Raw genomic sequence first — 17,813 nt, forward strand, 5'->3', positions numbered from 1 at the left:
CACTGTGCAGGAGAATCCGTATAGGTGTTCGATTGTTCGAACCGTAATGCGCAAGAAATGGTATGTAAACCCCGTATTTACATATCTGCCACTGTGCAGGAGAATCCGTATTGGAGTTCGAGTGTTCGAACCGTAATGCGCAAGAAATGGTACGGAAACCCCGTATTTACATATCTGCTACTGTGCCGGAGAATCCGTATAGGTGTTCGATTGTTCGAACCGTAATGTGCAAGAAATGGTATGTAAACCCCGTATTTACATATCTGCCACTGTGCAGGAGAATCCGTATAGGTGTTCGAGTGTTCGAACCGTAATGCGCAAGAAATGGTACGAAAACCCCGTATTTACATATCTGCCACTGTGCAGGAGAATCCGTATAGGTGTTCGAGTGTTCGAACCGTAATGCGTGAGAAATGGTATGTAAACCCCGTATTTACATATCTGCCACTGTGCTGGATAATCCGTATAGGTGTTCGACTGTTCGAACCGTAATGCACCAGAAATGGTACCGAAACCCCGTATTTACATATCTGCCACTGTGCAGGAGAATCCGTATAGGTGTTCGAGTGTTCGAACCGTAATGCGCTAGAAATGGTACGGAAACCCCGTATTTACATATCTGCCACTGTGCAGGAGAATCCGCATTCGAGTGTTCGAACCGTAATGCGCAAGAAATGGTATCGAAACCCCGTATTTACATATCTGCCACTGTGCAGGAGAATCCGTATAGGTGTTCGAGTGTTCGAACCGTAATGTGCAAGAAACGGTACGGAAACCCCGTATTTACATATCTGCCACTGTGTAGGAGAATCCGCATAGGTGTTCGAGTGTTCGAACCGTAACGTGCAAGAAATGGTATGTAAACCCCGTATTTACATATCTGCAACTGTGCAGGAGAATCCATATAGGTGTTCGAGTGTTCGAACCGTAACGCGCAAGAAATGGTTCCGAAACCCCGTATTTACATATCTGCCACTATGCAGGAGAATCCGTATAGGTGTTCGAGTGTTCGAACCGTAATGCGCAAGAAATGGTACCGAAACCCCGTATTTACATATCTGCCACTGTGCAGGAGAATCCGCATAGGTGCTCGAGTGTTCGAACCGTAATGCGCAAGAAATGGAACCGAAACCCCGTATTTACATATCTGCCACTGTGCAGGAGAACCCGTATAGGTGTTCAAGTGTTCGAACCGTAATGCGCAAGAAATGGTACGGAAACCCCGTATTTACATATCTGCCACTGTGCAGGAGAATCCGTATAGGTGTTCGAGTGTTCGAACCGTAATGCGTGAGAAATGGTATGTAAACCCCGTATTTACATATCTGCCACTGTGCTGGATAATCCGTATAGGTGTTCGACTGTTCGAACCGTAATGCGCCAGAAATGGTACCGAAACCCCGTATTTACATATCTGCCACTGTGCAGGAGAATCCGTATAGGTGTTCGAGTGTTCGAACCGTAATGCGCAAGAAATGGTACGGAAACCCCGTATTTACATATCTGCCACTGTGCAGCAGAATCCGCATTCGAGTGTTCGAACCGTAATGCGCAAGAAATGGTATCGAAACCCCGTATTTACATATCTGCCACTGTGCAGGAGAATCCGTATAGGTGTTCGAGTGTTCGAACCGTAATGTGCAAGAAATGGTACGGAAACCCCGTATTTACATATCTGCCACTGTGCAGGAGAATCCGTATAGGTGTTCGAGTGTTCGAACCGTAATGCGTGAGAAATGGTATGTAAACCCCGTATTTACATATCTGCCACTGTGCTGGATAATCCGTATAGGTGTTCGACTGTTCGAACCGTAATGCGCCAGAAATGGTACCGAAACCCTGTATTTACATATCTGCCACTGTGCAGGAGAATCCGTATAGGTGTTCGAGTGTTCGAACCGTAATGCGCAAGAAATGGTACGGAAACCCCGTATTTACATATCTGCCACTGTGCAGGAGAATCCGCATTCGAGTGTTCGAACCGTAATGCGCAAGAAATGGTATCGAAACCCCGTATTTACATATCTGCCACTGTGCAGGAGAATCCGTATAGGTGTTCGAGTGTTCGAACCGTAATGTGCAAGAAATGGTACGGAAACCCCGTATTTACATATCTGCCACTGTGTAGCAGAATCCGCATAGGTGTTCGAGTGTTCGAACCGTAACGTGCAAGAAATGGTATGTAAACCCCGTATTTATATATCTGCCACTGTGCAGGAGAATCCATATAGGTGTTCGAGTGTTCGAACCGTAACGCGCAAGAAATGGTTCCGAAACCCCGTATTTACATATCTGCCACCATGCCGGAGAATCCGTATAGGTGTTCGAGTGTTCGAACCGTAATGCGCAAGAAATGGTACCGAAACCCCGTATTTACATATCTGCCACTGTGCAGGAGAATCCGCATAGGTGCTCGAGTGTTCGAACCGTAATGCGCAAGAAATGGTACCGAAACCCCGTATTTACATATCTGCCACTGTGCAAGAGAACCCGTATAGGTGTTCAAGTGTTCGAACCGTAATGCGCAAGAAATGGTACGGAAACCCCGTATATACATATCTGCCACTGTGCAGGAGAATCCGTATAGGTGTTCGAGTGTTCGAACCGTAATGCGTGAGAAATGGTATGTAAACCCCGTATTTACATATCTGCCACTGTGCTGGATAATCCGTATAGGTGTTCGACTGTTCGAACCGTAATGCGCCAGAAATGGTACCAAAACCCCGTATTTACATATCTGCCACTGTGCAGGAGAATCCGTATAGGTGTTCGAGTGTTCGAACCGTAATGCGCAAGAAATGGTACGGAAACCCCGTATTTACATATCTGCCACTGTGCAGGAGAATCCGCATTCGAGTGTTCGAACCGTAATGCGCAAGAAATGGTATCGAAACCCCGTATTTACATATCTGCCACTGTGCAGGAGAACCCGTATAGCTGTTCAAGTGTTCGAACCGTAATGCGCAAGAAATGGTACGGAAACCCCGTATATACATATCTGCCACTGTGCAGGAGAATCCGTATAGGTGTTCGAGTGTTCGAACCGTAATGCGTGAGAAATGGTATGTAAACCCCGTATTTACATATCTGCCACTGTGCTGGATAATCCGTATAGGTGTTCGACTGTTCGAACCGTAATGCGCCAGAAATGGTACCGAAACCCCGTATTTACATATCTGCCACTGTGCAGGAGAATCCGTATAGGTGTTCGAGTGTTCGAACCGTAATGCGCAAGAAATGGTACGGAAACCCCGTATTTACATATCTGCCACTGTGCAGGAGAATCCGCATTCGAGTGTTCGAACCGTAATGCGCAAGAAATGGTATCGAAACCCCGTATTTACATATCTGCCACTGTGCAGGAGAATCCGTATAGGTGTTCGAGTGTTCGAACCGTAATGTGCAAGAAATGGTACGGAAACCCCGTATTTACATATCTGCCACTGTGTAGGAGAATCCGCATAGGTGTTCGAGTGTTCGAACCGTAACGTGCAAGAAATGGTATGTAAACCCCGTATTTACATATCTGCCACTGTGCAGGAGAATCCATATAGGTGTTCGAGTGTTCGAACCGTAACGCGCAAGAAATGGTTCCGAAACCCCGTATTTACATATCTGCCACTATGCAGGAGAATCCGTATAGGTGTTAGAGTGTTCGAACCGTAATGCGCAAGAAATGGTACCGAAACCCCGTATTTACATATCTGCCACTGTGCAGGAGAATCCGCATAGGTGCTCGAGTGTTCGAACCGTAATGCGCAAGAAATGGTACCGAAACCCCGTATTTACATATCTGCCACTGTGCAGGAGAACCCGTATAGGTGTTCAAGTGTTCGAACCGTAATGCGCAAGAAATGGTACGGAAACCCCGTATTTACATATCTGCCACTGTGCAGGAGAATCCGTATAGGTGTTCGAGTGTTCGAACCGTAATGCGTGAGAAATGGTATGTAAACCCCGTATTTACATATCTGCCACTGTGCTGGATAATCCGTATAGGTGTTCGACTGTTCGAACCGTAATGCGCCAGAAATGGTACCGAAACCCCGTATTTACATATCTGCCACTGTGCAGGAGAATCCGTATAGGTGTTCGAGTGTTCGAACCGTAATGCGCAAGAAATGGTACGGAAACCCCGTATTTACATATCTGCCACTGTGCAGGAGAATCCGCATTCGAGTGTTCGAACCGTAATGCGCAAGAAATGGTATCGAAACCCCGTATTTACATATCTGCCACTGTGCAGGAGAATCCGTATAGGTGTTCGAGTGTTCGAACCGTAATGTGCAAGAAATGGTACGGAAACCCCGTATTTACATATCTGCCACTGTGCAGGAGAATCCGTATAGGTGTTCGAGTGTTCGAACCGTAATGCGTGAGAAATGGTATGTAAACCCCGTATTTACATATCTGCCACTGTGCTGGATAATCCGTATAGGTGTTCGACTGTTCGAACCGTAATGCGCCAGAAATGGTGCCGAAACCCTGTATTTACATATCTGCCACTGTGCAGGAGAATCCGTATAGGTGTTCGAGTGTTCGAACCGTAATGCGCAAGAAATGGTACGGAAACCCCGTATTTACATATCTGCCACTGTGCAGGAGAATCCGCATTCGAGTGTTCGAACCGTAATGCGCAAGAAATGGTATCGAAACCCCGTATTTACATATCTGCCACTGTGCAGGAGAATCCGTATAGGTGTTCGAGTGTTCGAACCGTAATGTGCAAGAAATGGTACGGAAACCCCGTATTTACATATCTGCCACTGTGTAGCAGAATCCGCATAGGTGTTCGAGTGTTCGAACCGTAACGTGCAAGAAATGGTATGTAAACCCCGTATTTATATATCTGCCACTGTGCAGGAGAATCCATATAGGTGTTCGAGTGTTCGAACCGTAACGCGCAAGAAATGGTTCCGAAACCCCGTATTTACATATCTGCCACCATGCCGGAGAATCCGTATAGGTGTTCGAGTGTTCGAACCGTAATGCGCAAGAAATGGTACCGAAACCCTGTATTTACATATCTGCCACTGTGCAGGAGAATCCGCATAGGTGCTCGAGTGTTCGAACCGTAATGCGCAAGAAATGGTACCGAAACCCCGTATTTACATATCTGCCACTGTGCAAGAGAACCCGTATAGGTGTTCAAGTGTTCGAACCGTAATGCGCAAGAAATGGTACGGAAACCCCGTATATACATATCTGCCACTGTGCAGGAGAATCCGTATAGGTGTTCGAGTGTTCGAACCGTAATGCGTGAGAAATGGTATGTAAACCCCGTATTTACATATCTGCCACTGTGCTGGATAATCCGTATAGGTGTTCGACTGTTCGAACCGTAATGCGCCAGAAATGGTACCGAAACCCCGTATTTACATATCTGCCACTGTGCAGGAGAATCCGTATAGGTGTTCGAGTGTTCGAACCGTAATGCGCAAGAAATGGTACGGAAACCCCGTATTTACATATCTGCCACTGTGCAGGAGAATCCGCATTCGAGTGTTCGAACCGTAATGCGCAAGAAATGGTATCGAAACCCCGTATTTACATATCTGCCACTGTGCAGGAGAATCCGTATAGGTGTTCGAGTGTTCGAACCGTAATGTGCAAGAAATGGTACGGAAACCCCGTATTTACATATCTGCCACTGTGCAGGAGAATCCGTATAGGTGTTCGAGTGTTCGAACCGTAATGCGTGAGAAATGGTATGTAAACCCCGTATTTACATATCTGCCACTGTGCTGGATAATCCGTATAGGTGTTCGACTGTTCGAACCGTAATGCGCCAGAAATGGTGCCGAAACCCTGTATTTACATATCTGCCACTGTGCAGGAGAATCCGTATAGGTGTTCGAGTGTTCGAACCGTAATGCGCAAGAAATGGTACGGAAACCCCGTATTTACATATCTGCCACTGTGCAGGAGAATCCGCATTCGAGTGTTCGAACCGTAATGCGCAAGAAATGGTATCGAAACCCCGTATTTACATATCTGCCACTGTGCAGGAGAATCCGTATAGGTGTTCGAGTGTTCGAACCGTAATGTGCAAGAAATGGTACGGAAACCCCGTATTTACATATCTGCCACTGTGTAGCAGAATCCGCATAGGTGTTCGAGTGTTCGAACCGTAACGTGCAAGAAATGGTATGTAAACCCCGTATTTATATATCTGCCACTGTGCAGGAGAATCCATATAGGTGTTCGAGTGTTCGAACCGTAACGCGCAAGAAATGGTTCCGAAACCCCGTATTTACATATCTGCCACCATGCCGGAGAATCCGTATAGGTGTTCGAGTGTTCGAACCGTAATGCGCAAGAAATGGTACCGAAACCCTGTATTTACATATCTGCCACTGTGCAGGAGAATCCGCATAGGTGCTCGAGTGTTCGAACCGTAATGCGCAAGAAATGGTACCGAAACCCCGTATTTACATATCTGCCACTGTGCAAGAGAACCCGTATAGGTGTTCAAGTGTTCGAACCGTAATGCGCAAGAAATGGTACGGAAACCCCGTATATACATATCTGCCACTGTGCAGGAGAATCCGTATAGGTGTTCGAGTGTTCGAACCGTAATGCGTGAGAAATGGTATGTAAACCCCGTATTTACATATCTGCCACTGTGCTGGATAATCCGTATAGGTGTTCGACTGTTCGAACCGTAATGCGCCAGAAATGGTACCGAAACCCCGTATTTACATATCTGCCACTGTGCAGGAGAATCCGTATAGGTGTTCGAGTGTTCGAACCGTAATGCGCAAGAAATGGTACGGAAACCCCGTATTTACATATCTGCCACTGTGCAGGAGAATCCGCATTCGAGTGTTCGAACCGTAATGCGCAAGAAATGGTATCGAAACCCCGTATTTACATATCTGCCACTGTGCAGGAGAACCCGTATAGGTGTTCAAGTGTTCGAACCGTAATGCGCAAGAAATGGTACGGAAACCCCGTATATACATATCTGCCACTGTGCAGGAGAATCCGTATAGGTGTTCGAGTGTTCGAACCGTAATGCGTGAGAAATGGTATATAAACCCCGTATTTACATATCTGCCACTGTGCTGGATAATCCGTATAGGTGTTCGACTGTTCGAACCGTAATGCGCCAGAAATGGTACCGAAACCCCGTATTTACATATCTGCCACTGTGCAGGAGAATCCGTATAGGTGTTCGAGTGTTCGAACCGTAATGCGCAAGAAATGGTACGGAAACCCCGTATTTACATATCTGCCACTGTGCAGGAGAATCCGCATTCGAGTGTTCGAACCGTAATGCGCAAGAAATGGTATCGAAACCCCGTATTTACATATCTGCCACTGTGCAGGAGAATCCGTATAGGTGTTCGAGTGTTCGAACCGTAATGTGCAAGAAATGGTACGGAAACCCCGTATTTACATATCTGCCACTGTGTAGGAGAATCCGCATAGGTGTTCGAGTGTTCGAACCGTAACGTGCAAGAAATGGTATGTAAACCCCGTATTTACATATCTGCCACTGTGCAGGAGAATCCATATAGGTGTTCGAGTGTTCGAACCGTAACGCGCAAGAAATGGTTCCGAAACCCCGTATTTACATATCTGCCACTATGCAGGAGAATCCGTATAGGTGTTAGAGTGTTCGAACCGTAATGCGCAAGAAATGGTACCGAAACCCCGTATTTACATATCTGCCACTGTGCAGGAGAATCCGCATAGGTGCTCGAGTGTTCGAACCGTAATGCGCAAGAAATGGAACCGAAACCCCGTATTTACATATCTGCCACTGTGCAGGAGAACCCGTATAGGTGTTCAAGTGTTCGAACCGTAATGCGCAAGAAATGGTACGGAAACCCCGTATTTACATATCTGCCACTGTGCAGGAGAATCCGTATAGGTGTTCGAGTGTTCGAACCGTAATGCGTGAGAAATGGTATGTAAACCCCGTATTTACATATCTGCCACTGTGCTGGATAATCCGTATAGGTGTTCGACTGTTCGAACCGTAATGCGCCAGAAATGGTACCGAAACCCCGTATTTACATATCTGCCACTGTGCAGGAGAATCCGTATAGGTGTTCGAGTGTTCGAACCGTAATGCGCAAGAAATGGTACGGAAACCCCGTATTTACATATCTGCCACTGTGCAGGAGAATCCGCATTCGAGTGTTCGAACCGTAATGCGCAAGAAATGGTATCGAAACCCCGTATTTACATATCTGCCACTGTGCAGGAGAATCCGTATAGGTGTTCGAGTGTTCGAACCGTAATGTGCAAGAAATGGTACGGAAACCCTGTATTTACATATCTGCCACTGTGTAGGAGAATCCGCATAGGTGTTCGAGTGTTCGAACCGTAACGTGCAAGAAATGGTATGTAAACCCCGTATTTACATATCTGCCACTGTGCAGGAGAATCCATATAGGTGTTCGAGTGTTCGAACCGTAACGCGCAAGAAATGGTTCCGAAACCCCGTATTTACATATCTGCCACTATGCCGGAGAATCCGTATAGGTGTTCGAGTGTTCGAACCGTAATGCGCAAGAAATGGTACGGAAACCCCGTATTTACATATCTGCCACTGTGCAGGAGAATCCGTATAGGTGTTCGATTGTTCGAACCGTAATGCGCAAGAAATGGTATGTAAACCCCGTATTTACATATCTGCCACTGTGCAGGAGAATCCGTATAGGAGTTCGAGTGTTCGAACCGTAATGCGCAAGAAATGGTACGGAAACCCCGTATTCACATATCTGCTACTGTGCCGGAGAATCCGTATAGGTGTTCGATTGTTCGAACCGTAATGCGCAAGAAATGGTATGTAAACCCCGTATTTACATATCTGCCACTGTGCAGGAGAATCCGTATAGGTGTTCGAGTGTTCGAACCGTAATGCGCAAGAAATGGTACGGAAACCACGTATTTACATATCTGCCACTGTGGAGGAGAATCCGTATAGGTGTTCGAGTGTTCGAACCGTAATGCGTGAGAAATGGTATGTAAACCCCGTATTTACATATCTGCCACTGTGTTGGATAATCCGTATAGGTGTTCGACTGTTCGAACCGTAATGCGCCAGAAATGGTACCGAAACCCCGTATTTACATATCTGCCACTGTGCAGGAGAATCCGAATAGGTGTTCGAGTGTTCGAACCGTAATGCGCAAGAAATGATATGTAAACCCGTATTTACATATCTGCCACTGTGCAGGAGAATCCGTATAGGTGTTCGAGTGTTCGAACCGTAATGCGCAAGAAATGGTATGGAAACCCCGTATTTACATATCTGCCACTGTGCAGGAGAATCCGTATAGGTGTTCGATTGTTCGAACCGTAATGCGCAAGAAATGGTATGTAAACCCCGTATTTACATATCTGCCACTGTGCAGGAGAATCCGTATTGGAGTTCGAGTGTTCGAACCGTAATGCGCAAGAAATGGTACGGAAACCCCGTATTTACATATCTGCTACTGTGCCGGAGAATCCGTATAGGTGTTCGATTGTTCGAACCGTAATGTGCAAGAAATGGTATGTAAACCCCGTATTTACATATCTGCCACTGTGCAGGAGAATCCGTATAGGTGTTCGAGTGTTCGAACCGTAATGCGCAAGAAATGGTACGAAAACCCCGTATTTACATATCTGCCACTGTGCAGGAGAATCCGTATAGGTGTTCGAGTGTTCGAACCGTAATGCGTGAGAAATGGTATGTAAACCCCGTATTTACATATCTGCCACTGTGCTGGATAATCCGTATAGGTGTTCGACTGTTCGAACCGTAATGCACCAGAAATGGTACCGAAACCCCGTATTTACATATCTGCCACTGTGCAGGAGAATCCGTATAGGTGTTCGAGTGTTCGAACCGTAATGCGCTAGAAATGGTACGGAAACCCCGTATTTACATATCTGCCACTGTGCAGGAGAATCCGCATTCGAGTGTTCGAACCGTAATGCGCAAGAAATGGTATCGAAACCCCGTATTTACATATCTGCCACTGTGCAGGAGAATCCGTATAGGTGTTCGAGTGTTCGAACCGTAATGTGCAAGAAATGGTACGGAAACCCCGTATTTACATATCTGCCACTGTGTAGGAGAATCCGCATAGGTGTTCGAGTGTTCGAACCGTAACGTGCAAGAAATGGTATGTAAACCCCGTATTTACATATCTGCAACTGTGCAGGAGAATCCATATAGGTGTTCGAGTGTTCGAACCGTAACGCGCAAGAAATGGTTCCGAAACCCCGTATTTACATATCTGCCACTATGCAGGAGAATCCGTATAGGTGTTCGAGTGTTCGAACCGTAATGCGCAAGAAATGGTACCGAAACCCCGTATTTACATATCTGCCACTGTGCAGGAGAATCCGCATAGGTGCTCGAGTGTTCGAACCGTAATGCGCAAGAAATGGAACCGAAACCCCGTATTTACATATCTGCCACTGTGCAGGAGAACCCGTATAGGTGTTCAAGTGTTCGAACCGTAATGCGCAAGAAATGGTAGGGAAACCCCGTATTTACATATCTGCCACTGTGCAGGAGAATCCGTATAGGTGTTCGAGTGTTCGAACCGTAATGCGTGAGAAATGGTATGTAAACCCCGTATTTACATATCTGCCACTGTGCTGGATAATCCGTATAGGTGTTCGACTGTTCGAACCGTAATGCGCCAGAAATGGTACCGAAACCCCGTATTTACATATCTGCCACTGTGCAGGAGAATCCGTATAGGTGTTCGAGTGTTCGAACCGTAATGAGCAAGAAATGGTACGGAAACCCCGTATTTACATATCTGCCACTGTGTAGGAGAATCCGCATTCGAGTGTTCGAACCGTAATGCGCAAGAAATGGTATCGAAACCCCGTATTTACATATCTGCCACTGTGCAGGAGAATCCGTATAGGTGTTCGAGTGTTCGAACCGTAATGTGCAAGAAATGGTACGGAAACCCCGTATTTACATATCTGCCACTGTGCAGGAGAATCCGTATAGGTGTTCGAGTGTTCGAACCGTAATGCGTGAGAAATGGTATGTAAACCCCGTATTTACATATCTGCCACTGTGCTGGATAATCCGTATAGGTGTTCGACTGTTCGAACCGTAATGCGCCAGAAATGGTACCGAAACCCTGTATTTACATATCTGCCACTGTGCAGGAGAATCCGTATAGGTGTTCGAGTGTTCGAACCGTAATGCGCAAGAAATGGTACGGAAACCCCGTATTTACATATCTGCCACTGTGCAGGAGAATCCGCATTCGAGTGTTCGAACCGTAATGCGCAAGAAATGGTATCGAAACCCCGTAGTTACATATCTGCCACTGTGCAGGAGAATCCGTATAGGTGTTCGAGTGTTCGAACCGTAATGTGCAAGAAATGGTACGGAAACCCCGTATTTACATATCTGCCACTGTGTAGCAGAATCCGCATAGGTGTTCGATTGTTCGAACCGTAACGTGCAAGAAATGGTATGTAAACCCCGTATTTATATATCTGCCACTGTGCAGGAGAATCCATATAGGTGTTCGAGTGTTCGAACCGTAACGCGCAAGAAATGGTTCCGAAACCCCGTATTTACATATCTGCCACCATGCCGGAGAATCCGTATAGGTGTTCGAGTGTTCGAACCGTAATGCGCAAGAAATGGTACCGAAACCCCGTATTTACATATCTGCCACTGTGCAGGAGAATCCGCATAGGTGCTCGAGTGTTCGAACCGTAATGCGCAAGAAATGGTACCGAAACCCCGTATTTACATATCTGCCACTGTGCAAGAGAACCCGTATAGGTGTTCAAGTGTTCGAACCGTAATGCGCAAGAAATGGTACGGAAACCCCGTATATACATATCTGCCACTGTGCAGGAGAATCCGTATAGGTGTTTGAGTGTTCGAACCGTAATGCGTGAGAAATGGTATGTAAACCCCGTATTTACATATCTGCCACTGTGCTGGATAATCCGTATAGGTGTTCGACTGTTCGAACCGTAATGCGCCAGAAATGGTACCGAAACCCCGTATTTACATATCTGCCACTGTGCAGGAGAATCCGTATAGGTGTTCGAGTGTTCGAACCGTAATGCGCAAGAAATGGTACGGAAACCCCGTATTTACATATCTGCCACTGTGCAGGAGAATCCGCATTCGAGTGTTCGAACCGTAATGCGCAAGAAATGGTATCGAAACCCCGTATTTACATATCTGCCACTGTGCAGGAGAACCCGTATAGGTGTTCAAGTGTTCGAACCGTAATGCGCAAGAAATGGTACGGAAACCCCGTATATACATATCTGCCACTGTGCAGGAGAATCCGTATAGGTGTTCGAGTGTTCGAACCGTAATGCGTGAGAAATGGTATGTAAACCCCGTATTTACATATCTGCCACTGTGCTGGATAATCCGTATAGGTGTTCGACTGTTCGAACCGTAATGCGCCAGAAATGGTACCGAAACCCCGTATTTACATATCTGCCACTGTGCAGGAGAATCCGTATAGGTGTTCGAGTGTTCGAACCGTAATGCGCAAGAAATGGTACGGAAACCCCGTATTTACATATCTGCCACTGTGCAGGAGAATCCGCATTCGAGTGTTCGAACCGTAATGCGCAAGCAATGGTATCGAAACCCCGTATTTACATATCTGCCACTGTGCAGGAGAATCCGTATAGGTGTTCGAGTGTTCGAACCGTAATGTGCAAGAAATGGTACGGAAACCCCGTATTTACATATCTGCCACTGTGTAGGAGAATCCATATAGGTGTTCGATTGTTCGAACCGTAACGTGCAAGAAATGGTATGTAAACCCCGTATTTATATATCTGCCACTGTGCAGGAGAATCCATATAGGTGTTCGAGTGTTCGAACCGTAACGCGCAAGAAATGGTTCCGAAACCCCGTATTTACATATCTGCCACCATGCCGGAGAATCCGTATAGGTGTTCGAGTGTTCGAACCGTAATGCGCAAGAAATGGTACCGAAACCCCGTATTTACATATCTGCCACTGTGCAGGAGAATCCGCATAGGTGCTCGAGTGTTCGAACCGTAATGCGCAAGAAATGGTACCGAAACCCCGTATTTACATATCTGCCACTGTGCAAGAGAACCCGTATAGGTGTTCAAGTGTTCGAACCGTAATGCGCAAGAAATGGTACGGAAACCCCGTATATACATATCTGCCACTGTGCAGGAGAATCCGTATAGGTGTTTGAGTGTTCGAACCGTAATGCGTGAGAAATGGTATGTAAACCCCGTATTTACATATCTGCCACTGTGCTGGATAATCCGTATAGGTGTTCGACTGTTCGAACCGTAATGCGCCAGAAATGGTACCGAAACCCCGTATTTACATATCTGCCACTGTGCAGGAGAATCCGTATAGGTGTTCGAGTGTTCGAACCGTAATGCGCAAGAAATGGTACGGAAACCCCGTATTTACATATCTGCCACTGTGCAGGAGAATCCGCATTCGAGTGTTCGAACCGTAATGCGCAAGAAATGGTATCGAAACCCCGTATTTACATATCTGCCACTGTGCAGGAGAACCCGTATAGGTGTTCAAGTGTTCGAACCGTAATGCGCAAGAAATGGTACGGAAACCCCGTATATACATATCTGCCACTGTGCAGGAGAATCCGTATAGGTGTTCGAGTGTTCGAACCGTAATGCGTGAGAAATGGTATGTAAACCCCGTATTTACATATCTGCCACTGTGCTGGATAATCCGTATAGGTGTTCGACTGTTCGAACCGTAATGCGCCAGAAATGGTACCGAAACCCCGTATTTACATATCTGCCACTGTGCAGGAGAATCCGTATAGGTGTTCGAGTGTTCGAACCGTAATGCGCAAGAAATGGTACGGAAACCCCGTATTTACATATCTGCCACTGTGCAGGAGAATCCGCATTCGAGTGTTCGAACCGTAATGCGCAAGCAATGGTATCGAAACCCCGTATTTACATATCTGCCACTGTGCAGGAGAATCCGTATAGGTGTTCGAGTGTTCGAACCGTAATGTGCAAGAAATGGTACGGAAACCCCGTATTTACATATCTGCCACTGTGTAGGAGAATCCGCATAGGTGTTCGAGTGTTCGAACCGTAACGTGCAAGAAATGGTATGTAAACCCCGTATTTACATATCTGCCACTGTGCAGGAGAATCCATATAGGTGTTCGAGTGTTCGAACCGTAACGCGCAAGAAATGGTTCCGAAACCCCGTATTTACATATCTGCCACTATGCAGGAGAATCCGTATAGGTGTTCGAGTGTTCGAACCGTAATGCGCAAGAAATGGTACCGAAACCCCGTATTTACATATCTGCCACTGTGCAGGAGAATCCGCATAGGTGCTCGAGTGTTCGAACCGTAATGCGCAAGAAATGGAACCGAAACCCCGTATTTACATATCTGCCACTGTGCAGGAGAACCCGTATAGGTGTTCAAGTGTTCGAACCGTAATGCGCAAGAAATGGTAGGGAAACCCCGTATTTACATATCTGCCACTGTGCAGGAGAATCCGTATAGGTGTTCGAGTGTTCGAACCGTAATGCGTGAGAAATGGTATGTAAACCCCGTATTTACATATCTGCCACTGTGCTGGATAATCCGTATAGGTGTTCGACTGTTCGAACCGTAATGCGCCAGAAATGGTACCGAAACCCCGTATTTACATATCTGCCACTGTGCAGGAGAATCCGTATAGGTGTTCGAGTGTTCGAACCGTAATGAGCAAGAAATGGTACGGAAACCCCGTATTTACATATCTGCCACTGTGTAGGAGAATCCGCATTCGAGTGTTCGAACCGTAATGCGCAAGAAATGGTATCGAAACCCCGTATTTACATATCTGCCACTGTGCAGGAGAATCCGTATAGGTGTTCGAGTGTTCGAACCGTAATGTGCAAGAAATGGTACGGAAACCCCGTATTTACATATCTGCCACTGTGCAGGAGAATCCGTATAGGTGTTCGAGTGTTCGAACCGTAATGCGTGAGAAATGGTATGTAAACCCCGTATTTACATATCTGCCACTGTGCTGGATAATCCGTATAGGTGTTCGACTGTTCGAACCGTAATGCGCCAGAAATGGTACCGAAACCCTGTATTTACATATCTGCCACTGTGCAGGAGAATCCGTATAGGTGTTCGAGTGTTCGAACCGTAATGCGCAAGAAATGGTACGGAAACCCCGTATTTACATATCTGCCACTGTGCAGGAGAATCCGCATTCGAGTGTTCGAACCGTAATGCGCAAGAAATGGTATCGAAACCCCGTATTTACATATCTGCCACTGTGCAGGAGAATCCGTATAGGTGTTCGAGTGTTCGAACCGTAATGTGCAAGAAATGGTACGGAAACCCCGTATTTACATATCTGCCACTGTGTAGCAGAATCCGCATAGGTGTTCGATTGTTCGAACCGTAACGTGCAAGAAATGGTATGTAAACCCCGTATTTATATATCTGCCACTGTGCAGGAGAATCCATATAGGTGTTCGAGTGTTCGAACCGTAACGCGCAAGAAATGGTTCCGAAACCCCGTATTTACATATCTGCCACCATGCCGGAGAATCCGTATAGGTGTTCGAGTGTTCGAACCGTAATGCGCAAGAAATGGTACCGAAACCCCGTATTTACATATCTGCCACTGTGCAGGAGAATCCGCATAGGTGCTCGAGTGTTCGAACCGTAATGCGCAAGAAATGGTACCGAAACCCCGTATTTACATATCTGCCACTGTGCAAGAGAACCCGTATAGGTGTTCAAGTGTTCGAACCGTAATGCGCAAGAAATGGTACGGAAACCCCGTATATACATATCTGCCACTGTGCAGGAGAATCCGTATAGGTGTTTGAGTGTTCGAACCGTAATGCGTGAGAAATGGTATGTAAACCCCGTATTTACATATCTGCCACTGTGCTGGATAATCCGTATAGGTGTTCGACTGTTCGAACCGTAATGCGCCAGAAATGGTACCGAAACCCCGTATTTACATATCTGCCACTGTGCAGGAGAATCCGTATAGGTGTTCGAGTGTTCGAACCGTAATGCGCAAGAAATGGTACGGAAACCCCGTATTTACATATCTGCCACTGTGCAGGAGAATCCGCATTCGAGTGTTCGAACCGTAATGCGCAAGAAATGGTATCGAAACCCCGTATTTACATATCTGCCACTGTGCAGGAGAACCCGTATAGGTGTTCAAGTGTTCGAACCGTAATGCGCAAGAAATGGTACGGAAACCCCGTATATACATATCTGCCACTGTGCAGGAGAATCCGTATAGGTGTTCGAGTGTTCGAACCGTAATGCGTGAGAAATGGTATGTAAACCCCGTATTTACATATCTGCCACTGTGCTGGATAATCCGTATAGGTGTTCGACTGTTCGAACCGTAATGCGCCAGAAATGGTACCGAAACCCCGTATTTACATATCTGCCACTGTGCAGGAGAATCCGTATAGGTGTTCGAGTGTTCGAACCGTAATGCGCAAGAAATGGTACGGAAACCCCGTATTTACATATCTGCCACTGTGCAGGAGAATCCGCATTCGAGTGTTCGAACCGTAATGCGCAAGCAATGGTATCGAAACCCCGTATTTACATATCTGCCACTGTGCAGGAGAATCCGTATAGGTGTTCGAGTGTTCGAACCGTAATGTGCAAGAAATGGTACGGAAACCCCGTATTTACATATCTGCCACTGTGTAGGAGAATCCATATAGGTGTTCGATTGTTCGAACCGTAACGTGCAAGAAATGGTATGTAAACCCCGTATTTATATATCTGCCACTGTGCAGGAGAATCCATATAGGTGTTCGAGTGTTCGAACCGTAACGCGCAAGAAATGGTTCCGAAACCCCGTATTTACATATCTGCCACCATGCCGGAGAATCCGTATAGGTGTTCGAGTGTTCGAACCGTAATGCGCAAGAAATGGTACCGAAACCCCGTATTTACATATCTGCCACTGTGCAGGAGAATCCGCATAGGTGCTCGAGTGTTCGAACCGTAATGCGCAAGAAATGGTACCGAAACCCCGTATTTACATATCTGCCACTGTGCAAGAGAACCCGTATAGGTGTTCAAGTGTTCGAACCGTAATGCGCAAGAAATGGTACGGAAACCCCGTATATACATATCTGCCACTGTGCAGGAGAATCCGTATAGGTGTTTGAGTGTTCGAACCGTAATGCGTGAGAAATGGTATGTAAACCCCGTATTTACATATCTGCCACTGTGCTGGATAATCCGTATAGGTGTTCGACTGTTCGAACCGTAATGCGCCAGAAATGGTACCGAAACCCCGTATTTACATATCTGCCACTGTGCAGGAGAATCCGTATAGGTGTTCGAGTGTTCGAACCGTAATGCGCAAGAAATGGTACGGAAACCCCGTATTTACATATCTGCCACTGTGCAGGAGAATCCGCATTCGAGTGTTCGAACCGTAATGCGCAAGAAATGGTATCGAAACCCCGTATTTACATATCTGCCACTGTGCAGGAGAACCCGTATAGGTGTTCAAGTGTTCGAACCGTAATGCGCAAGAAATGGTACGGAAACCCCGTATATACATATCTGCCACTGTGCAGGAGAATCCGTATAGGTGTTCGAGTGTTCGAACCGTAATGCGTGAGAAATGGTATGTAAACCCCGTATTTACATATCTGCCACTGTGCTGGATAATCCGTATAGGTGTTCGACTGTTCGAACCGTAATGCGCCAGAAATGGTACCGAAACCCCGTATTTACATATCTGCCACTGTGCAGGAGAATCCGTATAGGTGTTCGAGTGTTCGAACCGTAATGCGCAAGAAATGGTACGGAAA

This window comes from Camellia sinensis, chromosome 15 (assembly GCF_055761805.1).
Source record: "Camellia sinensis isolate YWXY chromosome 15, ASM5576180v1, whole genome shotgun sequence".
Taxonomy (NCBI): Eukaryota; Viridiplantae; Streptophyta; class Magnoliopsida; order Ericales; family Theaceae; genus Camellia; species Camellia sinensis.